Source organism: Mobula hypostoma, chromosome 23 (assembly GCF_963921235.1).
Source record: "Mobula hypostoma chromosome 23, sMobHyp1.1, whole genome shotgun sequence".
Taxonomy (NCBI): Eukaryota; Metazoa; Chordata; class Chondrichthyes; order Myliobatiformes; family Myliobatidae; genus Mobula; species Mobula hypostoma.
In genome coordinates, this window is record NC_086119.1 from 15,677,435 (window position 1) to 15,697,441 (window position 20,007).

A 20,007-nucleotide genomic window follows, 5' to 3' on the forward strand; every position below is an offset into this window, starting at 1 on the left:
TCCGCAGGGATCGCTCCCTACACAACTCCCTTGTCCATTCGTCCCCCCCATCCCTCCCCACTGATCTCCCTCCTGGCACTTATCCGTGTAAGCGGAACAAGTGCTACACATGCCCTTACACTTCCTCCCTTACCACCATTCAGGGCCCCAAACAGTCCTTCCAGGTGAGGCATCACTTCACCTGTGAGTCGACTGGGGTGATATACTGCGTCCGGTGCTCCCGATGTGGCCTTTTATATATTGGTGAGACCCGACGCAGACTGGGAGACCGCTTTGCTGAACATCTACGCTCTGTCCGCCAGAGAAAGCAGGATCTCCCAGTGGCCACACATTTTAATTCCACATCCCATTCCCATTCTGACATGTCTATCCACGGCCTCCTCTACTGTAAAGATGAAGCCACACTCAGGTTGGAGGAACAACACCTTATATTCCGTCTGGGTAGCCTCCAACCTGATGGCATGAACATTGACTTCTCTAACTTCCGCTAGGCCCCACCTCCCCCTCGTACCCCATCTGTTACTCTTTTTAATGCACACATTCTTTCTCTCACTCTCCTTTTTCTCCCTCTGTCCCTCTGAATATACCTCTTGCCCATCCTCTGGGTCACCCCCCCCCGTCTTTCTTCCCGGACCTCCTGTCCCATGATCCTCTCGTACCCCCTTCTGCCTATCACCTGTCCAGCTCTCGGCTCCATCCCTCCCCCTCCTGTCTTCTCCTATCATTTTGCATCTCCCCCTCCCCCTCCAGCTTTCAAATCCCTTACTCACTCTTCCTTCAGTTAGTCCTGACGAAGGGTCTCGGCCTGAAACGTCGACTGCGCCTCTTCCTATAGATGCTGCCTGGCCTGCTGCGTTCACCAGCAACTTTGATGTATGTTGCTTGAATTTCCAGCATCTGCAGAATTCCTGTTGTTTCCCTTTACATTTCCCTGGTGCTGCCCGCTCTTTCTAGAATAAGTGCACGTTTGGCACCAGCCTATCTGCCCTCATGGACAAATATGCAGAAAGGTGTCGGAAAAGGGCCACCAATATTATGAAGGAACCCACTCACCCTGTCTGTCCCACTCCCATCTGGGAGGAGGCCATGTAGGATCCACGCCAGGAACACCAGATTCAAAAACAGTTGCCTTCCCCGAGAAGTAAGGCTGATCAACACTTCCATCCAGTAACCCACCCCACCACTACCTTACCACTTCCAGTCACAGTCACCTTACGTAGACGCTCCTTTACCTAGCGTCATAGAGTTATAGAAAAGTACAGCACAAATACAGGCCCTTTGGCCCATCTAGTCTGTGCTGAGCCAAACAAAACCGCCTGCTCCCATCGACCTTCACCAGGACCATATTCCCGGTGTTTTTTTAATATTGTGTTCTGAGTCTTAGTGTGATTTTCTACATGATGCATTGAATCCAGAGCAACAATTATTTCATTCTCCTTTACACTTGTGTAGAGCAAACTCGATGGGCTGAATGGCTTAATTGTGCTCCTATGTCTTATGGTCTTTCTAGTTCCAGATTCTCAGAACATACAGATTTTTAAAATATTACATCACCTCCTAAATGTAGCCTAGTGAACACCAGCAGAACCACAGGACAGGACAGTCGACTGGGGTAAGTAAAGCAATGGACAGCTTCTGTTACTCTGTCTCTTCTCCGGTGAAGAAGTTTAGCTTTAGTCACCTAGTTGGAGCTTAGAAACCCTGGCTTCCTTTCACAAATATACACTTAGTGCCCACTTTATTAGGTACACCTATACACCTGCTCATTAACGCAAATATCTAATCAGCCAATCATGTATCAGCAACTCGGAGCATAAAAGCACGCAGACATGGTCAGGAGGTTCAATTATTATTCAGACCAAACATTAGAATGGGGAGGAATTGGGGTCTAAGTGACTTTAACCATGGAATGACGTTGGTGTCAGACCAGATGGTTTGAGTATCTCAGAAACTGCTGGTCTCCTGGGACTTTGATGCACAACAGTCCCTAGAGTTTACAGGGAATGGTGTGAGAATCAAAAAAAAATTCAGTGAGCTGCAGTTCTGTGGGGAAAAATGCCTTGTTAATGAGAGAAGTCAGAGGAGAATGGACAGACTGGTTCAAGTTGACTTTAACTCAAATAACCATCCATTACAACAGTGGTGTGCAGAAGAGCATCTCTGAAATGCACAACATGTCGAACCTTGGAATGGATGGGCTATAGCCAGTGAAGACCACACTGGATTCCACTCCTGTACCTAATAAAGTGGCCACTGAGGATAGGTTCAGGGGAAAGAGACGGTTCAACCCCACAAACCTCCAACTAAATCTTGGCTAATTTGATTATTAACTCCATCTACCAACTGGGCCCACATCCTTCAAAGGGCTATTTTTCCCCAAAACATCCAATGGTCCCACAGATTTCAAAGCTCCAATTACCCCGGATATTACAAACCAATCTCAGGCTCCCACCTTGTACAAGATGCACCCTCAAAGTGGAAGTTCAAAGTAAACTTATTATCAAGGTACATATATGCCACCAAATACTACCCTGAGATTCATTTTCTTGCAGGGATTCTCAGAAGAGCAAAGGTATCCAATGCAATCAATGAAAAACAACACACAAAGACTGACAAATAACCATTGTGTAAAAAAAGACAAACTGTTCAAATAGAAATAAAGTAAACAAGTAAATAAATAGATAGATAGAAAGAACTCAGAACATGAGTTGTATAGTCCTTGAAATTGATCTAAGTTCTGATTAGAAGACTGGGTCTCTTTGCTTTAGATCCACTGGAAGTCAACGTTGCAACCCTCCTAAAGTGATTTAAACACTTCAGCCACCTCTGTAGATCCCTCCTTGCTCTCCTGTGTTTGAGAGAATACAAAACCAAATTTCCTGTCCTCGGTGCTTTTTGCCAATCCCCTCAACTCCAAGGTCATTCTAGATTTAAACCCTCTACGAAACATCTGCACAATCCAACACACTCGGCAAGTGTGGCGAGTCCTTTCCAACTGAGATTCATACAGCAGCCCAATTTTTATTAACGAGACTGTGGGGAGCTGCTGGGACTTGCCTGAGGTGCATCATTACCAAAATCCCCCCAAACCAATAAGGTGTTTCTCAAATCCTGTCCACTGGGGTGTTCTGTTGATGACTGGCAACATTTCAAGCATTTTCAAGATACCTTTATCAGCTGTACATTCAGTACCAGATTTCTTCCAATCTTTTTTATCCCTTTCCCAAACTTTCCCCGACTTTCTCAAACTGTATTTTTCTATGTTTCTATATTTCCTTCTCCTCCTCACTGGTTGATGTAAAACATACAACCGTGCAGCACAGTTCAAGCCCTTCAGCTCACAATGTTGTGTAGCCCTTTTAACCTACTCAAATATCAATCTAACCTTTCCCTCCTACATATCCCTTAATTTTCCTTTCATCCTTGTACCTATCTAACAATCTCTTAAATGTCCCTCCACAAACAAAAGAAAATGTGCAGACGCTGGAAATCAAAGCAACACACACAGAATGCTGGAGGAACTCAGCTGTGGAAAGGAGTCAACAGTCGACATTTCAGACCGAGACCCGTCATCAGGACTGGAAAGGAAGGGGAGAAGTCCACTTTCTTTCCAGCCCTGGTGAAGGGTCTCAGCCCGAAATGTCAACCGTTGACTCCTTTCCATAGATGCTCTCTGGCCTGCTGAGTTCCTCCAGCATTTTGTGTGTGCGTGTGTTGCTCTTAAATGTCCCTAATGTATCAGCCTCTACCACTCCTCCTGGCAGTGTGTTCCAAACACTTAACCCTCTCCGGGTAAAAAAAAACTAACTCTAACATCCCTCCTATACCTTCCAATCACCTAAAAATTATGCCCTCTTGTATTAGCCATGGTTGCTCTGGCTGTGCACTCCATCAATGCCTCTTACCAAGTCACCCCTCATCCTCCACGAGTGGCACGGTGGGGGAGTGGTTTGCATAATGCCAGTGACCAGAGTTTAATTCCTACTGCTGGCTGTACGGAGTTTGCACATTGCCTTCATGACCACATGGGTTTCCTTTGGCTTCCTCCCACATTCCAAAGATGGGTTAGTGAGTTCCGGGCGTGCAGTGTTGGCGTCAGAAGCATGACGATACTTTCAGCCTCCTCAGACTCAATTACATGTTAACGCAAACAATGTATTTCATTTTATGTTTTGATGTTTCATGTGACAAACAATCTAATCCAATAATCTTATCTCCTACAGACCAAAGAGAGAAGCCCTAGCTCGCTTAATTTTTTTCCCGATAGGGCATGCTCTCTAGTCAAGGTGGTAGTTAGCTTTGATCAGACCCTGAGACTATGAGATATAGGAGCAAAATTAAGCCATTTGGCCCATTGATTCTGCTCCAACTTCTCATCATGGCTGATACACTTTCCCTTTCCTGCCTTCTCCCCATATCTCTTCATGCCCTGACTAATCAAGAATCTATCAACCTTTGCCTTAAATATACCCAATGACCTGGCTTCCACAGCTGCCAGTGGCAACAAATTTCACAGATTCACCACTCTGTGGCTAGAGAAATCCATCATCTCTGTTCCAAAAGGACACCCTTTATTTTGAGGCTGTGCCCTCTGGTCCTAGACTCTCTTGCCATGGGACACGTCCTTTCCCCATCCACTCTATCAAGACCTTTCACCATTCAATAGTTTTCAATGAGAACTCAGAATGAGTTCCTCATTCTTCTGAACTCTAGTAAATACAGGACAAGTTCCATCAAACGCTCTTCATATGACAAGCCATTCAGTCCTGGAGCCTCCTTTGAACCCTCTCCAGTTTCAGCACATCCTTTCTAAGGGGCCCAAAACTGCTCACAGTACTCCAGTGCTTTAAAAGGCAGCAGCATTACATCCTTGCTTTTATATTCTAGTCCTCTCAAAATGAATGCTAACGTGTTAATATCCCCCCTTACTTGACATATTAATAGTCAAACTGTACACTGAAGTGGATCCCAAGGGCAGACATGCTTCCTCTTTTTAAATAACTTGACTTTGACTGATATTAGCCTTGCCCTGAGTTGATTCTGTATATGTGTCACCTAGTCTGAGATTAAAGGTCAGTCTGACAACCACCAGGATGTGATTGAGCTGGTGAAAGTACAGAAGACTTGGCCGGGGTTGGAAGACTTTGTTCACAGGGAGAGATTCGGCAGAACGGGCTTGTTATCCCTCTTCGAAAGGAGGCTGAGAACTAACCTGACAAAAGGGCACAGAATTATCAGAGGCATAGATAGTCAAGAGTTTCTTTTTCCTATCCTAGGGGTATCAAAAGCTCAAGAGGGCACTAGTTTAAGGAAATAGGAAGGGGTTTTAAAGAGGATCTGACATAATAGTTTTTTTAAAACACAATGAGAGTTCTTGGTAGTTTATGTTTTATTTAGAGTTACACTGTGACGGTGTTTCATTTAGAGTTACAGACCCTTCTAGCCCGTACCACCCAATTACACCCGTGGATGTAGTTGGATGCATCATGGCCATATGATGGCTATAGTTGGATGCATCAGCAAGGGAGATGAGGCTGAGTACAGGGCTACGGTAGGAAACTTTGTCGCATGGTGTGAGCAGAATTACCTGCAGCTTAATGTGAAAAAGACTAAGGAGCTGGTGGTAGACCTGAGGAGAGCTAAGGTACCGGTGACCACTGTTTCCATCCAGGGGGTCAGTGTGGACATGGTGGAGGATTACAGATACCTGGGGATACGAATTGACAATAAACTGGACTGGTCAAAGAACACTGAGGCTGTCTACAAGAAGGGTCAGAGCCGTCTCTATTTCCTGAGGAGACTGAGGTCCTTTAACATCTGCCGGACGATGCTGAGGACGTTCTATGAGTCTGTGGTGGCCAGTGCGATCATGTTTGCTGTTGTGTGCTGGGGCAGCAGGCTGAGGGTGGCAGACACCAACAGAATCAACAAACTCATTCGTAAGGCCAGTGATATTGTAGGGATGGAACTGTACTCTCTGACGGTGATGTCTGAAAAGAGGATGCTGTCTAAGTTGCATGCCATCTTGGTCAAATGTCTCCCATCCACTACATAATGTACCAGGTGGGCACAGGAGTACATTCAGCCAGAGACTCATTCCACCGAGATGCAGCACAGAGCGTCATAGGAAGTCATTCCTGCCTGTGGCCATCAAACTTTACAACTCCTCCCTTGGAGGGTCAGACATCCTGAGCCAATAGGCTGGTCCTGGACTTATTTCATAATTTACTGGCATAATTTACATATTACTATTTAACTATCTATGGTTCTACTACTATTTATTATTTATGGAGCAACTGTAACGAAAACCAATTTCCCCCGGGATTAATAAAGTATGACTATGACTATGTGACCAGTTAACCCACTAACCCATCTCTTCTTGGACTATGAGAGGAAACTGGAGCACCTGAAGGGATCCCACATGGTCCGCGGGGAGAACGTACAAACTCCTTTCGGACAGTTGCGGGAATTGAACCCAGGCCGCTGGCGCGGTAACTGGGCTATGCTAACCACCACGCCACCGTGCCGCCTGAACTATCTGGAACCTGTGGCCAGATGAGGTGTGGAGTCAGATACAATTGTTTTTAATTGAGGATACACTTAGATAAGCGGAGGAGCGATAGAACCAGTGTGGACAAATGGCCTCAGTGCAGCTGGGCAAAAGGCCAGTATGGAGAAAGTGGGCCGAAGGGTCTGTTTCTACGGATACAATTCTGTGACTGAAGAGGATATAGAAGCCAATGTGAAACATTAGCTCCCTTAATATCCTCCCTACCCCTTTGCTCACTTCACATCTGCCACTCTTCAATTTTTGATTCTCGCCTAAGACAGGAAGGACTCAATGGACAATGATCGAAGCATGGGAGTGATGCGGGGATACCGGTACCTGTGAAATCCTTAACAAAAAATCTATAGCTTCATCTATCAACTTCCAGCTAGCCTCTTTCCTCCCACCCCCCCACCTTTGAATTCAGGCATCTCCCCCCTTCCCTCTCAGTCCTGAAGGAGGATCTCAGCCTGAAACACCAACTATCTACTCTTTTCCATAGGTGCAGCCAGACCTGCTGATTTCTTCCAGTGTTTTGTGTGTGTACACTTTGGGTTTCCAGCATCTGCAGATCTGCTCGCATCTGTAATCTGTCGCAAAGTTTAAATGCTGAAGCCAAGGGCCCGACAAATCAAAATGTCACCCTCCATCACAAGGAGCCACTTCAAAGTCTTAGAATGTGACAGCCACAAATGGATCACCTAGGGCGTCAATTCCAGCAGTGTGAAAGTGGGAGTGAAACTGGGCAGGACATTAAATAATTACTTCTGTCCCCTGTCAGATACGCCCCCCCCTCCCGGCAAGATTCCGTGCCATTCACCAGGCAAGGCTCACAGGTGGTCTGCCAAAATAATTCTACCCATTTCTATCTCCACACCACATCCAAAGGAATTCTCCTTCCACAAATCCCTGCCAGATAATATATATGGGGTTAATAACACTTTTCTAATTATAATCTGTGATCTAAACTATTTATTTATTTAAAGACAGAGCACAGTAACAGGCCCGTGGCGCCCAATTACACCCACGTGGCCAATTACTAAACCGTACATCTCTGGAGTGTGGAAACAACCGGAGGAAACACACACGGTCACGAGGAGAGCGTGCAAACTCCACAAAGACAGCAGTGGGATTTGAACCTGGGCCGCTGGCGTTTTAATAGCATTATGCTACCAGGCCACCCCACGGCCGCTGGGGCTGCGCTGTTAGCTGCTCTGCACAGTGGAGGAGTTATCCTTCTAACATTTTGGAGCCACTCTGTGCACAGTGTTCCAATAGGTTCTATAGGGTTTACAACACTCAGATAAATCACTGGACCCAGCCAGTCTCAGCTCCACCACAGCCTCCTGCCCTCCTTCCTCATAGAAGCCTATTAATACCCCCTTCTCCTTCCTTTGCTTATCCAGCCTCCCTTAAACGTTCATTTCAACCACCCCTGTAGAATGAGCTTCACGTTATTACAGGGATTCCTTCCAAATTCCCACCTGCATTTCACTATACGCAGGACCCATAGTTATGCTCTATCCCGAAACCGGAGACATTGACTGGGTCAAAAACTTATATCAGTGCAGAAACCTTTGTCTTTGCATCTCAAGGAAACCCAGATAATAGACAATAGACAATAGGTGCAGGAGTAGGCCATTCAGCCCTTCGAGCCAGTGCCACCATTCACTGTGATCATGGCTGATCATCCACAATCAGTACCCTATTCCTGCCTTCTCCCCATATCCCTTCACTCTGCTATCTTTAAGAGCTCTATCTAACTCTTTTTTGAAAGAATCCAGAGAATTGGCCTCCACTGCCTTCTGAGGCAGAGCATTCCACAGAACCACAACCCTCTGTGTGAAAAAGTTTTTCCTCAACTCCGTTCTAAATGGTCTACCCCTTATTCTTAAACTGTGGCCTCCGGTTCTGGACTCCCCCAACATCGGATGATGATCCATTTGCCCTTTCCCAGTGAGTACTGCCCACACGTTTCGAGGATCAATCATGGCAATCTTTACTTTGTTGTCTCCTGGTGTCTCTACCTTCTTTTTGTAATGGGGGGAATGGAAATCTAAACTGGACAGGTCTAACCAGGGATTCTCACAGATCCCTAGACATCAAGGATGACTTGCTTCTGTTCCTGTCTGGACTGGGGATCACCCATTGCCAGTCACGTATACAGGCATGCTCATACAATCCTGGCCACATCCATTCCGAATGCACCCCCACCCTGATCCTCTCCCTTCTTCAGCTCAAGGTCTATCTCCTGTTCCCCTTCCCTTAACCACCTCCCTCTGTTTCCCCCATGCTACTTTGAACCCCCTCTGTCTCACCTCCCTTCCCCTTTAACATCACCTTCCAGGTCTATGAACATAACTTCTTTACTTTTCTATTTTTACCCTCAAGGCTTCACTAATCTGTAGCTCAGCTCCTCATAACTGCTGTACTTATACAGTCCAGAAGAAGGGTCTTGGCCCAAAACATTAATCGTTTATTCATTTCCAGAGATGCTACCTGACCTGCTGAGTTCCTCCAGCATTTTGTGTGTGTTGCTTTGGATTTTCAGCATCTACAGATTTTCTTGTCTAGACTCACACTCCAAGATCCCTTTGTTTCTCTGCCAGGCCCAAACTTCCTCCTCAGACAAGTTCCCTCGAGTTCTTTTCTGCTGCACTTCATTTGCCAGTGATTTTCCCATTTGGCAAGTTCATCAAACTCTTCCTGAATCCTGCTGCAGTCCTCCCCAATGTAAGTTCTCCCTGCATGATATTGCATCTCCCTCATACTTTAAAATCTATGATTTTTGACACCACAGCCTAAATCACCATCGTACACGGTGAACAGCAGAGTGCCAATGCATTTCTGTGGAAACACTCTGCTCATCTGCAGTAACTGATCTTCACTCCCACTCTGTTCCATCTGGAAGCCAGTAACTTGTCCCCCGAGTCCACATTCTCCAATCTTATTTAGAGGGAACTTTATCAAAATCCTTTTTAAAAATCTAGATAAAATGCAGTATCACCATTGGCTACCTGCTGTCACAGCATTGCATGGTAGTGTAGCGGCCAGCGGACTTTACAGTGCCAGTAATTGGAAGATCAGGATTCAATTCCTGCCACTGTTTGTAAGAGGTTTATGTATTCCACGCATGAACACATGGGTTTCCTCCAAGTGCTCCTGTTCCCTCCCATGTTTGAAAGAAGCAGGGTTAGGGTCAGTAAGTTGACAGCACGCTCTCACGGAATGGAAGCATGGCGGCATGCGTGGGTAGCCCCCTGCATACCCTCGGACTCCATTGGTCATTCAATGTATGTTTCAATGTACAAATAAAGCTATTTTATTTTTAATCTCTCTTCATAAAATTCAGTAAGAATGGCCAAGCAAGGTTTGCCCTTTAGAAATGCATTCTGAGATGCTCTTCTGCACATCACTGTTGTAACGTGTGGTTATTTGAGTTCCTGTCACCTTCCTGTCAGCTTGAACCAGCCTGGCCATTCTCCTCTGACCTCTCTCATTAACAAGGCGTTTTCGCCCACAGAGCTGCTGCTCACTGGATGTTTTTGTTTTCCACACCGTTCTCTATAAATTCTAGTGACTTTTGTGTGTGAAAATCCCAGGAGATCAGCAGTTTCTGAGACCAATCCATCTGTCACCAACAACCATTCCATGGTCAAAGTCACTTAGATCACATTCCCCCCCCCCCCATTCTGATGTTTGGTCAGAACAACTACTGAACCTCTTGACCATGTCTGCATGCTTTTATGCATTGAGGTGCTGCCACCTGATTGGCTAATTCGATATTTGTGTTAACAAGCAAGTGTACAGGAGGTACATAATAAAGTGGCCACTTTACTTGGGCTACAATTTATAGAACAGAGATATCAACCCTCATCCACCCCCCCAACAACTTCCTAAACATACACATTTTGTTAGCTGCCCACCAGATCTAAGACATCGCAAATTATTCACTTTGTGCTTTAAAGCATAAAGTTTCAATTTATTTAGGGTACTGATTTTATCATCCAAGTTCGATTAGTTTTCTTATAGATTCCTTTACCTATTTTAAATGAACTTGTATCATTACTCAAGTCAGCATCCAATGACATAAACACACCTGGTCTATCTCCCTGGTAAATACTGAAGCAAAATATTAATTAAGTATTCTTCCCATCTCCCTGTGTTTACCTAGCTATTCATTCTTAGCCTTGTCTTCATCCCAACCTTTATCGACGAGTCTCTGCAATATATACCTATCTTAGTTTAATCTCCTTGATAAGTTTATTAAGACTATAAGACACGGGAGCAGATCCAGGGCATTCGGCCAATCGAGTCTGCTCTATCATTCGTTAACACAAAATAATCTGCAGATGCTGGGGTCAAAGCAACACTCACAATACGCTGGAGGAACTCAGCAGGTCGGGCAGCAACAGTGGAAACGACAAGTCGACGTTTTGGGCCGGAACCCTTCGCCGGGACTGAAGAAAGAAGGTGGGGGAGGGTTGGAAGAAGGCTCCTAGTTTCAGTTGGAAAACCAGTAATTTGAAAGACAAAGGGGTGGGGAAGTGGAAGCAGGGACGTCATAGGCAGGAAAACAATGGGTAGTAGAAGGAGGCGGAACCATGAGGGAGGTGAGAGGCAGCTGCGGGAGGGGGCAGAGTGAAATGGGGATAGAGGAAGGGACGGGGAGGGAATTACCGGAAGTTGGAGAATTCTATGTTCATACCAAGGGGCGGGAGACTACCTAGATGGTATATGAGGTGTTGCTCATAGGTTCCTCCTCCTCTAACCTGAGGTTAGCCTCATCATTCCATCATGGCTGAATTTTTTCCCTTTGACGGCCTTACTATTCAAGAACCCATCAATCTCCACTTTAAATATACAAGGATATTATCTTTTGAAGATGATAGTAATGAAGGTTTGGCTCAAAAGATGAGACCAGTTATTGTTAGGGGCTTGAGAAGATGACAAATATCAATCTTAGGCAGTGAATGGCTCTTTTCCCAACCAAAATGAGCATCAGCAACACCCCAGGTGTTGATTAAACCCCAGTCTGATTAATAACAAACTTAATCAGTTTATTATTATTATTATTTGCTCTGCCCTCCTTTTTTAAACTTCTCTTCAAATCCTTTTATTCAATGACTCCCCCGAAACTTTGTACTTGATCAATGCCTCCTTCCTTGCCCTCTGTTGTTTCCTTATGTCCTTTTTCATCCTTGGAGTCTCACGAGAATTTAACTTGTTCCTTCCTTTTGGCCGGACAGACCATTCCTGGGTTCTTTGGAGCATTACTTTAAACCGCTGCTCACTAATTCAGCTTCTTATTTTATATTCTGCAATTCTCTTCCCTGTTCCTTAAAATCTGTTTCGTTTTCCCTCAACAATCAATTTATCCTCATTTTTATCATGCTTCTATCCTTTGCCATTGTAACAACTATGGAAGAAAATAAGGCCATAAGATACAGGAGGAGAATTAGGCCATTTGGCCCATCGAGACCGTACCACCACTCAATCATGGCTGATTCATTTTTCAATCCCATTCCCTTGCCTTCTCCCCATAACCCCTCACCCCCTTACCAGTTAGAAACCTATCAATATCAGCCTTGAACACACTTAGCCTCCAAAACTCTCTATGGCAATGAGTTCCACAGATTCTGAAGTGAAGCACATGTCCGGCACAGCATTGTGGGCCGAAGGGCCTGTATTCTGCTGTAGGTTTTCTATGTTTCTACTCACCGCCTTGTAAAGAAATTCCTCTTCAGCTTCGTTCCCTAGGAGGAGCAATAGTAAGCCAACTGACCCCTCAATCTGTTCCTGGCTGATCTCTCTCACCTCCTCTTGTGTACCAGTTCCCCATGTCCCTCAATACAAAGGAATAATCCACCTTTTCTTTAAATGCACTAATTAATGATCTCACCACCAGAACTCCCTTGGGGTAGAACATTTCAGACATGCACCACCCTCACCACCCTCTGCAAGTAGCTCCTATAAGCCTCAGTTTTAAATAGCCTCCCTTTAATCTTGAAACTAGGTCCCTCTGTTTGAGGTTCTCCCACTCAAAGTGTCATTTACATCTTGACATCTGTCATGACCTCTCAGGGTCTTGAATGTTTCAATAAGATCACCGTTCATTATTCACAAGGAAAGGATGGTGTCGACATATATCACATTAATAACACAACCAACATAGTAACTAGGTGATCATGACCATTAACTGGCTACTACCTTTACTGTGAACACCTGTCTGGTTCACAGTGACCTACAGGGAGTAAAACAGTTGACCTTGCCCAGTCTGACCTGGATGTGACTCCAGTCTCATTGAGTCTCAGAGGTAAGCAGGAATGGACAAGTCCAGCTACATGGTCACCCATTATTTTTAGGATGTCACGGCTTTGGATAGAGTGCATGAGAGATTTGCCAGGATATATCTGAATTAGAGGATATGAATTATAAGGAAAGGTTAAGTAAACTTGGGTGGCTGTCTCTGGAACATTGGATGCTGAGAGGAGACCTGATAGGAGCTTATAAAATTATGAGAGCCATTGACAGTTCACTCATCACGTGCCATCCCTTATGACGTGGCCGATCATGGTCTTTCCATGACCATGATTGTTCTTGGCAACATTTTCGACAGAAGTGGTTTGCCATTGCCTCTATCTGAGCAGTCTCTTTACAAGACGGGTGACCCCAGCCATTATCAATACTCTTCAGAGATTGTCTGTCTGGTGTCGGTGGCTGCATAACCAGGACTTGTGATGTGACCGTCCACCACCTGCTCCCATAGCTTCATTGATCCTGATTTTTTTGGGGGGGGGGGGTGAGTGAATAATCAGGTGCTACACCTTGCCCAAGGGTGATCTGCAGGCTGGCGGAGGGAAGGAGCGCCTTACACCTCCTTTGAGAGAGACATGTCTCCACTCCACCATCCAACTGACGGGGTAGACAGTCAGAATCTTTCTCCCAGGACAGAAATGTTAAATACCACAGGATATGCATTTGAAGTGGTAGAGCAAGTTCAAGGGTGATAATGCAGGGAAGTTTTTATTTTACACGGAGAGTGGACCAGGGTGGCATTTGTTTAGTACAGACACTGTGGGCCGAAGCGCCTGCTACTGTGCCGCACACAGTAAAACCGTGCACAACCTCGGCACTGTAAACATCCTGCCACTCCAAGAACCAGTTTAACTACTGCACATTCCACGATCAACACCATCTTAGCAAAAATTTACAGAGGATTATATTGATATTTGTGGGACTTTGCCGCGCACTGATTGGCTGCCGCGATCCCCGTATGACACTTCATAGGGCAGTAAACGCGTCTCAGAACTTGGGGAGTCGCGTAAGGCGCTGGGCGAACGCACCGGTACAAGGGCTTGCACCGTGACGACAACACCGTGGGCAGTCGGTGCATTACGGCTGCCCGCCGGAGGGAAGCGGGGCCGCAGAGTCACAGCAGCAAGAGAGCCAGGCAGCGGGGTCAAGTCCCAGCCAGGGACCGAGGGGCAGCGGCGATAACCGGTCCGGATGCCTCAAATCGCCCCGCTCAGCCTCTCCGCCCGGATAAGGTGAAAACAGCCGGTGTAAACAAACCGGCATCAAACGGCACGGCCCAACACCAGACTCAAATCATTAAGATGCATTTCTAATAATAATCTTAAAACAGTTGCAATTAAAAAAAACAAATTTAGTGCTTGCAATTTAATCCCAGAGTTCTGCATTTTAATAGTTGCAACCAGAGAGCATCGTGGTGCTGGAGAGTTTGCAATGATCTGGATAAAGACTCACCCGCGAGCGAGAGAGAGAGAGAGAGACAGAGAGAGATCCCGGTCAGAACAAAGACACACAATAATGTGTTGACGGCGCAGCGCCCATCCCCAGCTTCGCCGACCCGGGGCTGAGCGGGAGCGGGCAGAGACAAGGAAATACTCCCGGCCGAACTGCGCGATTCCACGTTGGGGAGTGTGAAGGACAGAGCGCCCGAACAGCTGATCCACCGCCGTAAACACGGTGCAACGTGACCGGAAGATCGGGGCAGGCTCCAGGGTGGCGTGGAGTGGGTGGGAGGGAGAATGCGTTAGGTACTGATGTCACCCATTTGTACTGCATTACTTCAACTGATCAGTTCATGTAAACACAGTGGCAAAAATTAAAAGGCAAGTACGTAAGAATGAACGGCAAATAAAATCACATTTCTGCAATAACATTTCCTGCGTGGGGAGTTTGCATAAATAACGATCGCGAGAGGCACTTTACAGAGATTCCCTGCAAGTTCAGTACCATCCCGACCGAGACACCGGGAGTCTGCAGTGTAGAGCCTATCATTGCCGGGGGAGACTCAGCAGGTCACCGTTCCAGTCAGTGACCTTCAGCACCCTAAAGTGAGGGTGGGGGGTGGGGGGAGAGAACAAACGGAATATCTCTGATGGGGCGGAGACCACGGTTGCCCAGGTGACGCAATGCTTTCCGGGTGGTCCGGTTGACAAGTGGAAGGTGTCGGAACCGCGAGGCGCAAAACAAAACGCAGCCGCTCAAGATCTCTAATTAAATGTGGGAGTAGTCAAGGTCAAAGCAAACTTGTTACCAAAGTACTTATATGTCACCATGGGCGAACGACTGACTAAGCCCATCAGCCCTACTGAGACATAGGCTGCAGGCAGCAGCTCACCGGAGACCTCCGCCCTTCCAAGTTGTCCGCACGTAGCCCATCTTCAAAGATCATTCCTTTGGGAGCTCTTTTGGCGTTTCTGTAGCACTGGGTTTTCACAGGATGAGGTTGCTAGCCCCATAATCAACCATCCTCCTTTCTCAGCCGGACTGAGGTCCGTCCGTGGCGGAGCTCACCACATGCTCCCCTGAGATTCATTTTCTTGCAGGCATTCACGTCAGAACCTAGAAGTACAATGGGAATACTCAGCAAATCAGGCAGCATCTATGGAGGGGGACCGGGTGGGTGACAGTTCTGACACAAACAGGAAAGGCTGGTTATCTGAAACCGGAGCTGTGGCATTTTGCCTGGATGGCGAGGAGGCGTTACATTGGCTTTGCTGGAACAACGAAGCAGATCAAAGTCAGTGTGTCAGAAAGTAAGTGGGACAGGGAATTAAAGTGGTGGATGACTGGAAACGCAAGGCCAACCTTACAAAGGGGTCCACACAATCTTGTTTGGTTCCTCCGGTGTAGACAGGCCGCAGTGGACTGCGGTGTAGAATTGCTATTTTAACTCTAGTTAAACTTTACTATGCTTGCTTGCATTTTTATATATCAGCTATATAGGCTGTGGACGTCAAGTCACTGGGTATATTTAAAGCAGAGGCTGATAGGTTCTTGATTAGTAAGGGTGTCAAAGGTTACAGGGAGAAGGTAGGAAAATGTGGTTGAGGGGGATAATAAATCAGCCATGTTGGAATGGCGGAGCAGCTCGATGGGCCGACTAGCTTAATTCTGCTCCTGTGTCTTATGGTCTTATACACATGTAATTGTTCAGTGATACTGTCGTTGCTTCGGCATTTTTCTTGAAAGGTGTTACTTTTCGGTAGTAGTTGTCAAGCTACCTGAATCTGGCTATTTTATTGGTTCATCGTCAATGGAATTTTGTTATCTCCAGTCTGGGTAGGAGATGACCACGGCTGTTTTTTTCCCCTTTTCTCTCAGCTCCTCTTGTTCATTTTCCACACTTAATAAAACTACCATAAGTAATAGGTCTTATGCCTTATTCCTGACTTCTGAAGAGCCCTTGGATCGCATTAGTATCATGGTCCAACAATTACAAACTGCTGAAAGTCTACTGAACTTTTACAGGCAAACAAGTGATTATACAAACGTATAAGCAAACATACAGAAATTTGAACAAGAAGAAGAATAACAATGTAGATGCTAATCCAACAAGACATATGAGATATCCACGACTGCTTTTCCCTTTGTATTTTTCCTTTCTCTTGGCGCCTCTCATTCGTTTTCAGTTTCCTCTTCTTTGCTCTTGTAACATTTAATAAAATGATAGTAAGCAATGAGTTTTATACCTTATTCTTGACTTCCGAAGAGCTTTTGAATCACAGAAGCATCAGGATCCAACGGCACCAAATGCAGGACACTGGAATGGGAAAAATGCAAATGCAGCATTGCCACCGCTGGGAGGAGTGTGGGTCGGTGGACGGTGGGAAGAGGAGAAGGGACAGAGAGTGCACCTCCTGCAGTTATAGAGTCAAAGGGTACTACAGAACAGAAACAGGCCCTTCGGCTCATCTCCACTTAGTCCCAGACCATAACCCTCCATACCCCCCCATCCATGCACCTATCCAAATTTCTCTCAAATGGTGAAATCAAGCCTGCAGCCACCACATCTGCTGGCAGCTCATTCCACACTCCCACCACCCTCTGAGTGAAGAAGTTTCCCCTTAAACATTTCACTTTTCACCTTTAACCCATGGCCTCCAGTTCTAGTCTCACTCAGCCATAGTTGTATGGGAATGTGCTTAAGATGGAGAGTAGCTGAGGGAGATGGAAGGATGTCTTGCCATCTCTGATTCGAAACCCTGTGACTCTCTCCCCAGTCGGACGGTGGGATGCCTTCACCAGAAAGACCACAGTGGTTCAATAAATTGTCTTGGCTCCACCTCCTGAAGGCCAAATAGTGACAAGCAATGAACACTGGGCTCGACTGGTGATGCTTACACCCACACCCATGGCTGGTGAAATAGGCCTCTGACTGATTTCTGCCAATTCAGACTCAAGGTTTTAAAGTCTTGCAAAAGTGCATCCAATCAGCTAATCCTTGCTGATGGAAGTATATATATTTTTTAAAATTATGTATAGAAATATATACATACATATACACAGTATGTATATGTATGTCTGTATGCACGTGGCCAAGTGGTTAAGGCATTTGACTAGCAATCTGAAGGTTGTGAGTTCGAGCCCTAGCCGAGGCAACATGTTGTGTCCTTGAGCAAGGCACTTAATCATGTGTGTGTGTGTGTGTGTGTGTGTGTGTGTGTGTGTGTGTGTGTGTGTGTGTATGGTGTGTGTATATATTAATATATACTATATATATAATTTGTGGTTCAGAATCAGAATGGGGTTTATTATCACTGGACATGCAGTGAACTTTGTCATTTTGTGGCTGCAGTGTAGTGCAAGAAGTACTATATAAAAAATTAATAGTGCAAAACTGGAATAGCAAGGGAGTGTTCATGGGCTCCTGAACCATACAAGTATCTGATGGCGGAGGGAGAGAAGATTTCCTAAAGCATTGAGTGTGGGGCTTCAGGCTCCGGTACCTCCTCCCAGATGGTAGTAATGATAAGAGAATCAGAATCAGGTTTAATATCACTGGCCTATGTTGTGAAATTTGTTAGCTTTGCGGTAGCAGTACAATGCAATACATGATAATATTTAAAAAAACAGTGAATTAACATTAATTGTGTGTGTATATATATATGTATATACTGTGTGTTTGTGTGTGTGTGTGTGTGTGCACGTGGCCAAGTGGTTAAGGCATTGGACTAGTGACCTGAAGGTCGTGAGTTCGAGCCCCAGCCGAGGGAACATGTTGTGTCCTTGAGCAAGGCACTTAATCACACATTGCTCTGCGACGATACTGATGCCAAGCAGTATGGGTCCTAATGCCCTTCCCTTGGACAACATTGGTGGCGTGGAGAGGGGAGACGCAGCATGGGCAACTGCCGGTCTTCCGTACAACCTTGCCCAGGCCTGCGACCTGGAGAGTGAAGACTTTCCAGGCGCAGATCCATGGTCTTGCAAGACTAACGGATGCCTTTACTTTACATATATATATATATATATATATATATGTGTGTGTGTGTGTGTGTGTATATATATATATATATATAATTAAATAGTGCAAAAAAAAGAAATTAATAAAGTAGTGAGATAGTGCTCATGAGTTCAATGTCCATTCAGAAATCGGATAGCGGGGGAAGAAGCTGTTCCTGAATCACTGAGTGTGTGCCTTCAGGCTCCTGTACCTCCTCCCTGATGGTAGCAAGGAGAACAGGACACGTCCTGGGTTCTGGGGCCCTTAATGGTAGATGTGGTCATTTTGAGACACAGCCTTTCGAAGATGCCTCAGTGGTGGGGAGGTTTGTGCCCGTGAAGGGCCTGGCTTATTCTACAACCCCCTGTAGCCTCTTTCATTCCTGTGCACTGGAACCTCCAGAGCAGACGGTGATGCATTCAGTCAGAATGCTCTCCACAGTACATCTGTAGAAATTTGCTGGAGTCTTTGCTGATATAAATTTCTAATTTGCTGTTGAAGAGATACTTTAATGTGCCGCATATAATCCCAGTGTGCGACGGCTTCATGCCTGTGGTTGCTTATAAGAACTGGAGTGCCAGCCTTCTCTTGCTGGGTGGGAGCCTCACCTCCATGTCAGGTTCAAGAACACTCCAGTGTAGTTCTTCCAGATTGTTGTCTTAAGGGAGAAATGTCTCCCCTCCCTCCTGGAATTATTTTGAAGAAAAGAAATAAAACACAAGACACAGGGGGAGAATTAGGCCATTCTGCTTCACCATTTCATCATGGCTGATCCATTTCTCTCTCAAACCCAATCCCCTGCCTTCTTCTCATAACCTTTCATGCCCTGACTAATCAAACACATATCAACCTCCGCTTTAAATACACCCAAAGTCTTGGCCTCCACGACTGCCTGGGGCAATGAATTACACAGATTCACCACCCTGTGGCTAAAGAAATTCTTCCTCCTCTCCATTCTAAATGGACGTCCCTCTATACTGAGGTTGTGCCCTCTGGTCCTAGACTCCCCTGCTCATAGGAGACCCCCTCCACATCTATTCTTTCAAGGCCTTTCAACATTCAATAGGTTTCAATGAGATCCCCCCTCATTCTTCTAAATTCCAGCAAGTAAAGGCCGAAAGCCATTAATCGCTGCTCATTCCCGGAATTATTCTCAAGAACCTCCTCTGAACTCTCTCCAATGTCAGCATATCCTTTCTTAAATAAGGGGCCCAAAATTGCACGCAGTGCTCCAGGTGAGGGCCTCACCGGTGCCTTATAAAGCCTCAGCATTACATCCTTAGATTTAAATCCATTAATGTCCCAGCTGATATTTATACCTTTACCAAAACATTTACACCTGAGGGAGCAGATAGGGGTTTCGTTTAACAACTCACTGAAATGCGGCAATGCTGACGCCACACACAGAATTGCCTCGGCTCTACACTGGAGTGTCCTCGGATCAAGGCCAGAGGACAAATCTGAAGTCTGGTTGTCGAGGCCCGTTGACCAGTGCCGAGTCTGAGAGTCTCTGCCACTCCGTCTGGGAGGCCGTAGTGTCTGTAGGCCCGAGTCCACGTCTGCTGGAGGCTTGAGACTGGACACCTACCCTGGGGCTAAAGGACCATGTATGTGCATGGGTGTGAGGGATGAACTTAAGGGCTTGTTTTTGTTGTTCTTCTTTTGTTGCCCATTTGCTCTGCTGAACATTGTGGGCAGGCTA

General features: G+C 45.9%; 1 protein-coding gene across 1 annotated transcript in view; it reads right to left on the reverse strand.

Annotated features, from left to right (window-relative positions):
* ccdc92ba (coiled-coil domain containing 92Ba) overlaps positions 1-14,556 on the reverse strand; it is an 85,306-nt gene extending 70,750 nt beyond the window's left edge. The window contains exon 1 of the mRNA XM_063031050.1: positions 14,318-14,556. The gene's annotated coding sequence lies outside the window, so the exon portion shown is untranslated. The remainder of the gene's footprint in view (positions 1-14,317) is intronic.
* Positions 14,557-20,007: the final 5,451 nt, after the last annotated feature.